Source organism: Schistocerca nitens, chromosome 9, assembly GCF_023898315.1.
Source record: "Schistocerca nitens isolate TAMUIC-IGC-003100 chromosome 9, iqSchNite1.1, whole genome shotgun sequence".
Taxonomy (NCBI): Eukaryota; Metazoa; Arthropoda; class Insecta; order Orthoptera; family Acrididae; genus Schistocerca; species Schistocerca nitens.
Genome location: NC_064622.1, coordinates 36,371,944 through 36,385,770, shown reverse-complemented (window position 1 = coordinate 36,385,770; position 13,827 = coordinate 36,371,944).

The following is a 13,827-nucleotide window of genomic DNA, read 5'->3' as shown; positions in this document are numbered from 1 at the left end:
TACGGTCGCTTTGCCGTTCGTTATTCCTCCTGTCCCAGATTCCTTGTCTAGATTGACCCTGTTCCCTGACGTCCTGGTTTCCGTGTCTCTGGTTTCCATAATCTTGAATTGCGTAACCTTGATTTCCGTAACCCTGGTTTCCTAACTGACGAGCGCGATTATGCGATCTGTTGTCGTCTGCCCTTGCTGGCCCGTGGTATTTGTTATTTTGCGCCTTCTTCCTGTCCTTTGCGTCTTGTTTATCGAAGACTACTTCGAGTTCGCGCAATAGACTCTTGAATGCTTCGATGTCAGATCCACACTTGCCGACAAGTGTCTGTTGATACCTAACAGGCAATTTGGAAAAACAAAATTTGATGATTTCTCCCTTGCTATATGGACTATCTAAAAACTGATTCTTCTTGAGTAAATCATCAAAAAATTTGGTTGCGCTCTTATGCCCGGACACTTCCAGTTCAGGACAAAATATTATTTCGTCTTTAATCCTGTCTTGCGTTTCCTTTGACCAGTAGATCCCCAGGAACGCATCAACAAATTCCTGATAAGTCTGACACGTCGCTGCCACACCCCGCATCTTTTCCGCGGCTTGGCCTTCGATGTGTCCACACATGAATTCTAATTTTGCCAGGGTTGGCCATGATGACGGTAATGAATTTGTAAACTGCATCACCCAGCTCTTGGGATGCATCGACCCTCCATTATCTCTGAACTTTTGGAATTTTAGTATCGACAGGAAGTGATTGTGATCAAAATCCTGTCCGATCCTCGCACTGGTGTTGTCACTCGTTTCCGATACTTGCACGTCTGCTGAGTGTCCTGATCTATCTTGCTGATAACTGTGATGTGCTACCTCTCTATCACAGTGGCAGTGGCACTCAGAATTCACTCTCCTAAGTGGGCTACAATTATTGGAGCTATTACTAGGTGTTTCTGCGTGTGCATTGTTAGTTCCGCACTCTGTCACTGGGCTAGAGCACGGCGGGCTTTTCCTCGGAGACACAATTCTGTGTACTCCATCATTGGTATCCGAACGCGCAGTGCTCGTGTGCCCGTTTCGCTCTAGTTTTGCTATCCGACTCTCTACTTCATTCATTCGTTTCATGATGTTCGTAACCGCAATATTACCTTGGGTTTTTAAGAACGCTAGGGATTTTGAGTGGGCTTGTGTCGCACGTCGCAAGCGACCTGCGAGTTGAGAAGTTACCTTTGCAACTTTCATTGCCCCCATTGCTGCCGTTTTGGCTAGGCCTGCTACTTTTTGTGCTACCAGTGACATCTGTTTTGCTTCTCCACATTCTTTCTTTATTGTTAGTAATTCCCCACGAATTTTCCCTATATGCGAAATTATTGCCTGAGTGTCCTTCTTACGCTGTTCGTCAGCTTCTTCCTTCTCCTTCTTACGTTGTTCGTCAGCTTCTTCTTTCATTGATCGTAGGAAGCTCAGTATTGGGTTAATGTCATCTTTTTGATCCTCGTCACACATGGGCGATGTAACTCTGGACACCTGGGCGCTAGAGCTCTGACGTGACCGAGCTGGCCCCTGTCTGCTCTCGTTCGTTTGATTATAAACTTCTGCTGCCGTCTCGACCTGTGTGCCTGTCTCTGTTTCATCCTCTACCTCGCTATCATAATCACGGTCGCGACGTTGCTCTAAGATCGCGTCCAAATCACCGTCCTCATCAATGACCCTGTCGTCCTGTCCTGCTAAAAATATGCCCATCTCATCTCCGAACCTATCCCCGTCAGTAACATGCCCCTTATCCATTATAGTATCCACTTTTGTTTTAGCTTCGCTCACTAATAGTCGTGCCTTACTTCTCGTGATCATTCATGAGAAACAAAATTTATCTAAAATACACAGTAAAAATAATCTACTCCCTGTATTTTTACACATAGACATAAAATTTCAACAACGCTGTTCCAACGCTGTAATTAACAAACGCAATTTGATGTGGTACAGAAACCGCACACAAATATACAAAGTACGATGTGGTACGGACACCACATCAACGAAACACAAAAACAATGAACAAAAAAAATATACACTGAAAGCAAAAACTGTAATCATGCACCGCTACTTAAAACTAATCACGGAACTACAAGAAAAACAAGTTAGGTATTACTCATAAAAAAAAACAGAGAAAAACAATTGAATGTTCCTTCTAAGAATCCTGTTGGCTTATCAGTGATTCACAGGAAAGATCCTGGCAGGGTCGCCATTTTATGCGAGGTGCCGGGGCTAGCAGTGTATTTATCACTAAGTTCTACTAGAATCCACATATGTAAATCATGCTCTAAGCCCCCCCCCCCTATTCTAACTCCGACTTTTGCTGTTGCACAAGGATAAAAGAAATACGCGAACTGACTCTAATCAACCCTGCTAGTCGAGTAGAAGAGAGTTTGGCACCTGCAATAATTTAATTTGATAAATAAGTTAAATAAACCAAGGTTTCATTAGCATAGTGAGGAATGATAGGGTTGCTCTATCGATTAACAGAATGAAAGTTCTGTCCAAAATAACAATATGATTTATTAAGATTAAACACAGAATAGTAAAAGAAATACAGGAAGTATTTATAAAACATCAAATTGGCTAAAATTGGAGATTCATACAAACACTATAAAGGTGAAGTTGTCCCTAACTTAGATCGTGAGGTTTAAGACGAAGTGGTATGTGGAGCCAATTCCTTTCCACTCAAATCTCAAGAGAGACACACAGCTAACCCAACAGTAATTGCTGCTACTCGAAACAGAACAAAGTTAGAAAAGGATGAACAGGCGCGCTCTGCTTGAGCTCTGATTGTCACCTAGGAAAATCCCTATCTGCCGGTGCTGCGGACGTACATTACCAAACGGTCTTCTTATCTCCCAGAACACGATCTGGCGTACCGCAGGCGAGGGCTGGTTGCTTCGACGTCCTCGACCGAAAGGCGACTGCCGACTCCTTAGAGCACCCGTGCAGGCCGAACTCACAACATTCCCGCCCCCACGACAGTGGCCGTGGTTACGTTCCTATCAGCAACCCGAAAACCGGCGGAAATTCCACTCCATTGCCGGAGCACTACCATTCCACCAATGGAGATTCTTGGCGCCAATTTCTGTGCTGATTTTGCTACGTCACGGCGCTATGCCCTGAGCAAACCAATCACCGTTACTATTTTGCAGAAAGTGCGGGAATTTTCCCGCCACAACTGCCAGGGTACACAAGTCATTCCCACGCCTCGCTGGTAGCCCGCCAGAAAGTGTTTTCGCTAAGTTTCTCCGAAGTAACGGAACCTCTAGCCCAGCCGCTACTTCACACCCCAGCGGGCGTGTCTCTTGACAATGTCGGCGTCTGCAAAGCATTCACTCGACTGCCTCACACACGTCGGCTTAACCCGCCTGTCACCGGACCACCCGGGTGACGAGAGACGCTGCGTGGGAAGTCCGCGTGTGAAGGAATAGCAGCCCTCCACCGCATGCAAATAGAGAGGAGAGTCGTAAGATAGAAATATGAGAGGGGGCTCGTGCCACCTCTCAATGTAACCAGTCTCCCTAGTGCATCTCTGACAAGCCCTGTTGGATTCACGCCAATCATACAATATCTATCATTTCCAAAGAAACATTAATCACCCGGGTTCCATGAGGTCTAGCATTATCGTTCGCCAAAATGGTTCAAATGGCTCTGAGCACTACTGGACTTAACATCTGCGGTCTTCAGTCCCCTACAACTTAGAACTACTTAAACCTAACTAACCTAAGGACATCACACACATCCATGCCCGAGGCAGGTTTCGAACCTCCGACCATAGCGGTCGCGCGGTTCCAGACTGATGCGCCTAGAACCGCTCGGTCACACGGGCCAGCTTATCGTTCACCAGTATGAAGTCTGGGCTCACAGCACAATCACAATGAGGTCCAAAGAACTCATCACGATACCTTACAGCAATTAAACCACGCCGATTCACCCGTACAATTAATCAAGATGTGTTCTAGTGGTCAACATAATCCCTAGCCACAGCCGGCCATGGTGGCCGAGCGGTTCAAGACGCTTCAGTCTGGAACCGCGCGACCACTACGGTCGCAGGTTCGAATCCTGCCTCGGGCATGGATGTGTGTGGTGTCCTTCGGTTAGTTAGGATTAAGTTTGCTGTGGCCTTCTCCACCAGACATCACGGCGCCTAGAGTATCGGCAACCAAACTGACATCCTGCAGCCGCGGGTTGCCCGCTTCGCAGGCACACCGAAGCACTACACAACCAACAGGCAATATTGATGAAGGGCCACAACAACAACAACAATACAGCAAAGACACCAGCGGCCACCAGGGGCCATTACCGGCCCACATAAACATCACATGTCAAACCACGTGATGGAAAATAGTTCCGAGGTACTCATCCGTCGAAGCGTTATAAAGGCCGGCGCTCGGCCGCACATCGGGAGTTCATCGACCGCCAGCAGACGTCGATAGCTGCCGCCCCGGCAGCCCAGCTTGGATCTTCTCGCTGATCTCTGGATTAGGCTTGGTATATCGGAGAAGTCTCTGGCGGAGACTAGTGGGAAATTATTTCAGTTGTTTTCTATATTATTCTTGTATGTAGTTGTGATTCGAAGATGGATCACTGTTTTGTATTGGTGTTATACTTGGAGAATTTGTTTTGGTTAATGGAACAGTCCAATAAATTGTTTTCGGACTTTGATCGTTAGTTTCTTCTGTTTACACAGACATTTCAAAGTAGTTCTAAGTTCTAGGGGACTGATGACCTCAGCTGTTAAGTCCCATAGTGATCAGAGCCATTTGAACCATTTGAATCCCTACCCACACTATTAGGGATCTTCCTCGATATCAGCATCTTTCCACAATGTTATGGTCCCGAAATTGAGTTCCATGTTGTTCCCTCCAGATGGGAATCCGTCGAGAATCACTCTCCAAACCAATACGGACACATCTGTGAAAAGAACGTTGTCCCACTGTTCGACCGTCCAGGTGGCATGTTGATGGCTCCACTCTAGACGTCCCCTTCTGTGGAGACACGTCAGAGATACACATATAACAGGTTCCCGACAATAAAGGTCGCTTTGCTGAATCCTTCTGCGCACCGTCTTCCTCGATACAACACGTCCAGTGGATGCTGCGAGGTCAGATGCCCGTTGCCGTGCAGTACTAAGGTAGTACTCTTGTGCCATTACAGCCAAATAACGGTCCTCTCTTGCTGATGTTACACGTGGTCGGACCTGCCCTGGTTTTCGGGATACAGTTTCGCTCTCTATACACTGTCTCCATATCTGAGAAAGAACAAAACGTTCCACAAGCCATCAGGCCACATCAGTTTGCCACTGTCGTGCTTCCATTCTTCTTATTGTTCTCCACCGGATATAGTCTGGTAGGAGCTTTCTCTATGCCACACTGCACCGTCTGTGAATGTGTACACAACGATTGTGGCTGTGAGACTACTCGGCAAACACTACCTTGTTTGGTACGTGCCCTGACGTCATCGTCGGCGTAGTTGTCTGTTAACCGGAATGCCATCTTCCATGCAGAACACGATCATACTGACATCTGTTGGCGGTTTGTATGATTATATTCTTGAATTAGACACAGGACGGGGAAATACCTGTTTGTTGCTTTATTTTGGATGCCAGCGCATTCCATCGAGAGAGTGAGAGAGAGTGAGAGAGAGAGCAATGTAAAGGTCACCATTCTAAAGGAAGACATTACAATTTTGTTTTTTGAAATGACCAATCAGTGGTATCAGTAGGTTGAAGACTGCTTGATTTGCTCGGAAAATAGTAATTAAAAATTTAATGTCTTCCTTTATAATGATGGCCCTTACATTGCTCTCTTTGTCGATGGACATTCTACCGAATGTGCTGTACAATCTTTTTATATGCTTCACGACAGGTTTTACTCATTAGTAGTTTTTGTTTTATTTTTTCATTGGCAATATGACACTCATTGTAAAAATAAAAGGTAAAATGTTGTAAGTGGTATTTACGATGTTTCGTATATTATAAGCTCTATGTCTTGATATGTGTTGGTTTTTGAGATCAACGCCGGCCGGGGTGGCCGAGCGGTTCTAGGCGCTACGGTCTGGAACCGCGCGACCGCTACGGTCGCAGGTTCGAATCCTGCCTCGGGCATGGGTGTGTGTGATGGCCTTTGGTTAGTTAGGTTTAACTAGTTCTAAGTTATAGGGGACTGATGACCTCAGAAGTTAAGTCCCATAGTGCTCAGAGCCATTCGAACCATTTGAGATCAACGCCATCTGGCGCCAAGTTAAATCAATACGGTCCTCGAGTCTGCTGCCTTCAGTCTGGCATGTGACAACTCAAAATATCATTTTTTGCATATACGCCTAACGACAATTGCACGTGAGAGTGTACATTTATCTGTACTGCTCACTTGTATGAGCTTTCCCAAGCAGATTGTAAGTACTTCTACTCGATATGTTCTTTCGTTTCTAATATTCCTGACTGGACTTCTAATATTTACATAATTTTATAAGCTTTTGTCATTTGTTTTCTGTGTAAATTATGTCACAGTTATTTGACAATGGCTACTTGGAACGCGTCATAAATAAAGTATTTAGCGATGAAGACGTTCCCACGGAATTACTACATGTCAAGTCTGGGCGGTGGCATACGTTACAAATGGATGACTTCATCAGTCAAATGGAGTGACAGCACAAATCGATACACAGGAAGTCAGCTGCAGTCGCCTAACAAAATAATAGTTCTTATAATGACCACTACACCACAACATACATCAAAAGTGTGAGCGAGGTTTTCGCTAAATACGAGGATGACCGCCACGTAGCAGCCAAGATCAATAAAATTTTAAGCTTCTCACCACCAAATATATAGTGCCAAATCTGCATCAGCGTAGCATTCATAGATTTCCAACAATGGAAGTCCGTATTACATGACGGTGATGATAATGATGGTGATGTAGGTAGTTCGTTCCAGGTATCAAAACATAACATCTCCGAATACCTTCTGCTAGTCTTTTTCCGCGTTGTAATGTCACTTAGCTTCATATTATCTATTATATAATAATTGACGATTATGTCTACGGGTTTATTTGAGCTAGGGTGTACGAAACTAGTATGGCTCGATATGAAGGCTTCGGCTATTTATCGTTATCAGCTGAGAACAGGTACGTGGAATGTTCTTCACCAGGACGATACAGAGATAAAATATCAGAACACGGATTACGAAATGCTATCAGGGTACAATAAGAATCTCCAGTGTTATTTACCTCATTCTATCCCAGGAAACGATGTGAGCTCAGTTTATGACGCAAATAAAATTATGACGTTTCTCGGGCACAAACGGGTCTTCACTTTATTGAGAATAACGGCGGAGTACGTAATATTGCATCCTGTCTTTCGCTGTATCTGTCTTGTGAAATATTTTACCAATCGCAACGGAAATGGATCAGCTCAGTATGAACCCACAGAGAGAATTCATAGTTCCAGCTAACCACTACCTGTACACAACGATATTTTATACACCTGCCAGAAAAATGGAATAATTTACTTACATTCGAGTCAAATCCCCAGTGTATTTTCTGAAAGTCATTCACATTTTGTCCACTATAGACTGTTTTATTAATTTGACACAGTTGAACAATTTGTACAACTTTTATTTTACACTACTAGATAATTCGGAAGTACAGCAATGACGAGTGAATTATCATATTTAAAAGGAAACTTTTATTTCTGTGTTCGAGGTATGAATAACACGATACACAACACATCTTTAAATGAGGCAACTCTTTCCACGACTTTCGGCCTCTGCTTAAATTACTGGACTTTTTTTCGCTTAAAGATGTTGTTAAGTTGCTAACATTTTCCGTAACATACGAGGAAGTAACCATCTTCATTTGTTCAAAACATCATTCATTTATTTCTTTTCCTTAGTTTTCGCATGTCAATTGGTTGAGAATGTCTTCCTTGTAAACGTTATTCACAGCTGTTTTACCAATAGGATTTAGTTCCGTCTCCTTATCTTCACTGCTCATAGACACATTTATAGTTCTAATTAATCGAAATGCAGCTTCCTTAAATACATGGGTGTCATCAGTCGAAATGTATCAGCTTAAGTCGTCGTCGATTTTGTATTAATATTCACACTGCATGCTGCAATTACTTGTTTTTCTTCAGTAAATTCGATTCCTCTCTGGAAAGCTTCGTCACTGTTTCAGCTACGTCATATTCTTTCCCAAAAACACTGAAAATCGTATCGTCCACATAAAGTTTATAATAAATGATTGTATTATTTCAGCCTGGGTAGACTTTAAAATATTTTCTTTCAGACCATTAACGAAATTGTCGTAGTCCCTTAAATGCTGGACCCCATGGCTACCATTTTCTGGAACATAAAACTTTCATTAAAAGTAAAATATTTACAACTTAATTTCGACTGTAAATGATTCATGAATTCAGCACTTTCTTACCTTGATATTTTATTATTTAGGGGGAATTTCTTAATTTTGGGTTTTGTTTCATTGTTGCTAACATTGAAACATAAATTCTGGTTTAGTGAAACAAACCAGCATGCATCTGCAATTGTTTCTTCTTTCATTCCGTTAGTTGGGGCTATATTGTTACAGAGTTATGAGTTGACATAAAAGATGTATCCTCTTTCTAAGAGTCCGAGTCCGTTGCTATTCTATAAGCTGGGCAATTCCATGAATTAGCTATCGCAATGAAGCGATGCTTCGATTTATAAATTTTCAGCTGTGGCCCTAAATCTGGTTCCGTGGATTAATGATTAAGCATGTTATTTTCCTTGGCATCTCCGAGATGCCATTTTCGGCATTCAGTACTAAACATTCTAGATTTTCTCCTCTTATTTGATTATTCCAACGGTATTCTGTTTATCGGCTTAAAGCAAAAGCCGTCCCATGCATAAGGTAACTGCTTATGACGTCAATTGCTATTCGATCATCTTAAAATTTGAGTAACTTGTCACTTAAACACTCACACTTCGTTACTATTCAATTTGGCTACTTTGCTGTCCCATTTGAGTAAGAGTCATATAGTTAATCATAATTTTTTATTAACTGCCCTCTCGGTAATGAGATCGAGACGTTTCTCTAACATTATGGGTACAAACTGAAAAACTTTGAATGCTGCTCCATTTTATTCTTGCCAGTGCTACTGCCGAGGCCATGCAGTTTATTATCCGGTTTCGATTTGATTAAGTCATCCTGTAATACTTCGCTGATATGAGTTTTAATATCCTGTCATATTTCTCGTTTTATTTCGAATGGCTCTACGATAAATCAACATTCCTTCTGCTTCTTTGTTTTCAATTTCAGCGTCGTTTTGGGCTCACACTTCTCTCATTATTCGAGAATGTTCTTCCTTCTCTTTTTGTGACCTTTTCCTTCCAGTTTTTTTTCTGTCCTGAAAACCAGCCTCTTCTATTGCTTTTGTTTCTTATTGTTTCGAAATCAGTTCCTACTTATTTTCGACGTATCTCAGCCTTTTTCTCTCAGCTATGTTATTTTTAATTTGTAATAAAGTCAAAGATTTGTTTCATTATTCTGAAATGGTTCATCATGCAGATGTGTCCATAGAATTTAATCGTTTTCTCATTATGTCTGACAGGTTTTCGACCTTCAGATATAGCACCGTATTAGATCTCACTCTGAATTCTGATCACTGCTAGTTTTGGGCCCTAGTAATTTTCTTAGAACTCTTCTTTCAGATTTTTCTAATTTTTTTAGCTCTCCCTTCGTAGACAGCTTCTGCTGCAAACAGTATTTCTGGTCAGAATGCTGTTTCATAGTGTTTAAATGATAAAGATTTTTTTAGTACAGATGTTTCTTGTTGCTTGAAATACCCACTCTATGTTACGTACTCCCGTTTTTCCTTCATGTTGTTTGACACCCACGCTCCTAAGTGATCTAAACAGTGTCCTTTAGAGATTTTGTTCTTATTTATTTTCAGCTTTTAAGGTTCTTTACTGACATTTAACATGAACTGTGTTTTTTCGAATGATATTTGTAATCCTATTTTTGCTGTTTTGACGATGTATGCTAGTACTCAGCACTTTCAAGTAGTCTGTAATAATTACTACGCCATCCGCTATCTAGTTTGACTTTCTTCCTAGTTGTACATCCTTACTCCTCCGTTTCTAATGGATAGTAAGAAAGTAGGAGCGACGAGCTATCTCCTTGACTTAATTCTGATTTTATTTCAAAATTTTCCGACAATCCTTCCATAAATTTTAATTTTTGTGTTGGACAGCGTTACCGTTAATTATTTTTGTTGTTTTCTTATCTGGTCCAGAGATTTAGAATGTTGCTTACTACAGTCTTGTATCTGATTGTTATAATTTCTAAGAAGTGTTCTGATCTTGATCTGCTCTTCCTCAGCCCGACTTGATGCTTCCCTGACTGTGTCATGGTACTCAGGATGTATGTCTCCCAGATTTTTTGAATTATTTTCGTTAAGCATACCGTGACTTTGTCATTAGAGTGCGTCCATAATTCTGTAGCTTTATTGTCTTCCCCAGATTCTTTATTATTTTATAATTTCTTAAATCCATTTGAATGTTGGTGACTTTGAGTCTGGTTCTCTCGATGTTGTATTATCAAAATTGAAATTTTTCAGTGGTGGATCGCAGCTGAGTAATTGTTTTAAATGTTACTTAAGTACTTGATATTTTTTCAGTGTTGTTGTCCAGCTTTGAGTTTCTTTACATCTTCCCATATCCTATTACGAACCACAATTCTTACATCGCTCTACACCTGAGAGAAATGTACTTTTCATTAGAGAATTTAATTTCAGCACGCGTCTAAGGTAATTTTTTTTAGCATGATTGTAGAATTAAAAATGATGATTAGACAATGTTTCGTTTAAGGGGCTCCGGAACGCCCTATACTTGCAATGTTAAAATAACGCTTATAAATTACATCTTTCCTCACAAAGTATTTGAGGTAGGAAGTTGAACTTTTTACAGATTATTTATTGGAATATGGGCTACAACTTAACACAGGGATTTTACAAAATTTTAATTCAGTTATTAAAGATGATTTTTTTTCAATTGTAATGAAAATTCACAACATTTTTTTGCAATTTTTATTTATATATTCAAAAATATACAGTTTTTTGGAAAAAGGCTGTGTTAAATTATGCAGAAGGTACTGTGTAACATTTACTGAAAGTTTGAAACAAATATGTTTGGAAGATCCTTAGAAAACATGTAATTAGTATGAGAAAATAAAAGTTTTGGGAATCGAGCGACAAAGATTGGATTAACTTTTTAGTGCATTCCAGGTCCATAGGATGGATTATCTTCATCCTCTGCAAACTCCTCCTCCAGCTTCCTCTTGTTCCTCCTCCTGTTTACTCTTGCTTGTATTTCTAGACTCTTTACAGCCCTGTCTGCAGCCCGAAGGCGTTCCTTGTCTAAAGCAAGCATCGCTCGTATCATGTTAGAACCTATCTTCATTCCCATATTTCTAAATACCTTGCACCTTACAATGTTGCCATCATTGAAAGTCGCAACAGCATCATACACACCAAAGTGAAGTGTTTCTATTCCAACAAATACAGTCTTGGGGATTCTTGACCATATAACACTATTTACACTTTCATTGGGGTTTTGAGTTTTTCCGTGAATACACTTTTTCAACAGTTCGGGTGCTGCTAAGTCTCTGAAAATAGGTTTTATCACCTCCATTATTGCATGAGGCAGACTATGCTTATGAGTGTACACTTCACCAGTTAGCAATCCTTTGTTATATTTACACCAACTGTCTTCTTCTTTGGGACACAAGCTGTATTGGGGATTTTCATCGGTTGAAGAAGTATGAAAAAAAAGAGCCCAAACAGCCTTCTTCATTTCGTCGACACTTTGTGTATTTTGCCTAATAGCCATTCCATAATAGTTCTGTATTTTGTCAATTACACTGTCAGTTAACCTTCCCTTCCCATCCAACCCTTTACCATCACTGAGTTTTTGTTTTTTGTACGAAGCTTTCAGTCGCCAAAGTCTTGTTCCCATTCGCTTCTGTACGTGTCCAATACACTCAAATTTCTGCATTACAACATCATCACCATAGGGCTTCAGTCCTTGAACATGTTTGAAACTTTTAGAATCACCGTCACCAAGGTAATTAACATATCGCACTTTATCACACGCCTCAGAACGCTGGAATATACTGCCAACACCAGCCACTTCCATTCCTCCACTACTGCCACTATAGTTAGCTTTGCAATTATTTTCATGTGTACCTTTATATTTTTGTGGACATCTACAATACTTTGATATTACTGCTACATCTAAAACTTTCCCTGTATACATACTGGTGGCAGATACTACACCATGAAGAGATGTGTGTCCCCGTCTATGCCAGGTACCATCGAACGCTGCAGTCAAATCTCTGTTACCATTATTTTCCATTACTGCCTCTTCCACAGCGTTCTTCATAGATTCTATACAGACATCTTCTACTTTAGACCCTATTAATTTATTATAGGTCGTAAACTTGGTTGGCGGATTTGGAAGATTCATGATGCCACAGAAAATTGCACCTGCAGTAGCACCCTTACCAACTGAACGCAAGGAATAAACAAATCTATGCTGTGTTCGTAGATTTTGCTACCATTTTCTTCAGTTGCAGTTACTGCAACACTGTTCCAAAAGGTGGTCATGTATGAACACTTATCACATTTCAGTTGTATTTCACTAGCAAGTCCTACGTGCTTTATTATGGAGAGTTCCAGACCAACTTCACTACAATGAATACATCTTACACAGTTTGAAAAAATTCCTTTGAGAACCGACATATCAAATATTTCATTCACATCAGATTCGCCCATAAAACATTCATAGTTTTCACTCATTGAACCAAGCTTCTTCTGTGAAGTATTTTCTTTCCCACTTTGACTGCTATGGGCAGCTGTACTTGAGAGGTTAGGTTCACTCACTTGGTTATCGTCTTTATTGTTTACAGTAATAACACATATCTTTGGCTTTCCAACATTTCTCCTTTTCTTAAAAGCCTTCAGAGGATTTCTAATAATTTTACTTTTACTCGTTATTATACTTCAACAAAACAGAGACTCAAGAAACAGAATTAATTACGAATATTTTCGAGATAACGACAGAGTAAATAAACATGAAACAATCGACAATCACACCAGCGATATATATTGAACCATCACAGGTTAGCCACAACACATACTTTATCTCACATCACTAAAATGTACTTGATGAACACGGACGTTAATAATAACACCATTTGACAGCAGTTTAAACAGCGCCACAGTGGGTCACGCCCATGTAGAACACATTTCAAAAAAAATTTTAAAATAGTTGTAGTCTTCGGAATTGAATAAATTATTTATCTATTAAAATGTAATAGTCTGCAGATTCAGAAAACGCAAAAAAGTAAAAATTGAACTTTTCATGATTTTGAGCCTTTCCGGAGCCCCTTAACAAATATGAAATGGTATTGGTGTCAATCATGAATCAGTGCATATCAATTTAAGGAATTATTACAAATAGTATATTGACATACCCAGTTACTTCTGCTGTTTTCTAAATTTTAGTATGTTCATATATTGTCAATAGAAAGAATGAAACAATGGAAAATCCAGGATGGAATGTAACAATACCAGAGAAGGAAGGTTGCTACTCACCAAAAGAGGAGATGCTGAGTCGCGATAGGCACAATAAAAAGATTCACATAGTTTCAGCTCTCTGAGACTGCAGACGTGTGTGCAAGTTGCGTTTGCGTGAGTATGTGTGTGCGTGTGTGTATGTGTGTGTACTGCTGACAAAGGCTTAATGGCCGAAAACTATGAGTATGTGAATCTTTTTATTGTGC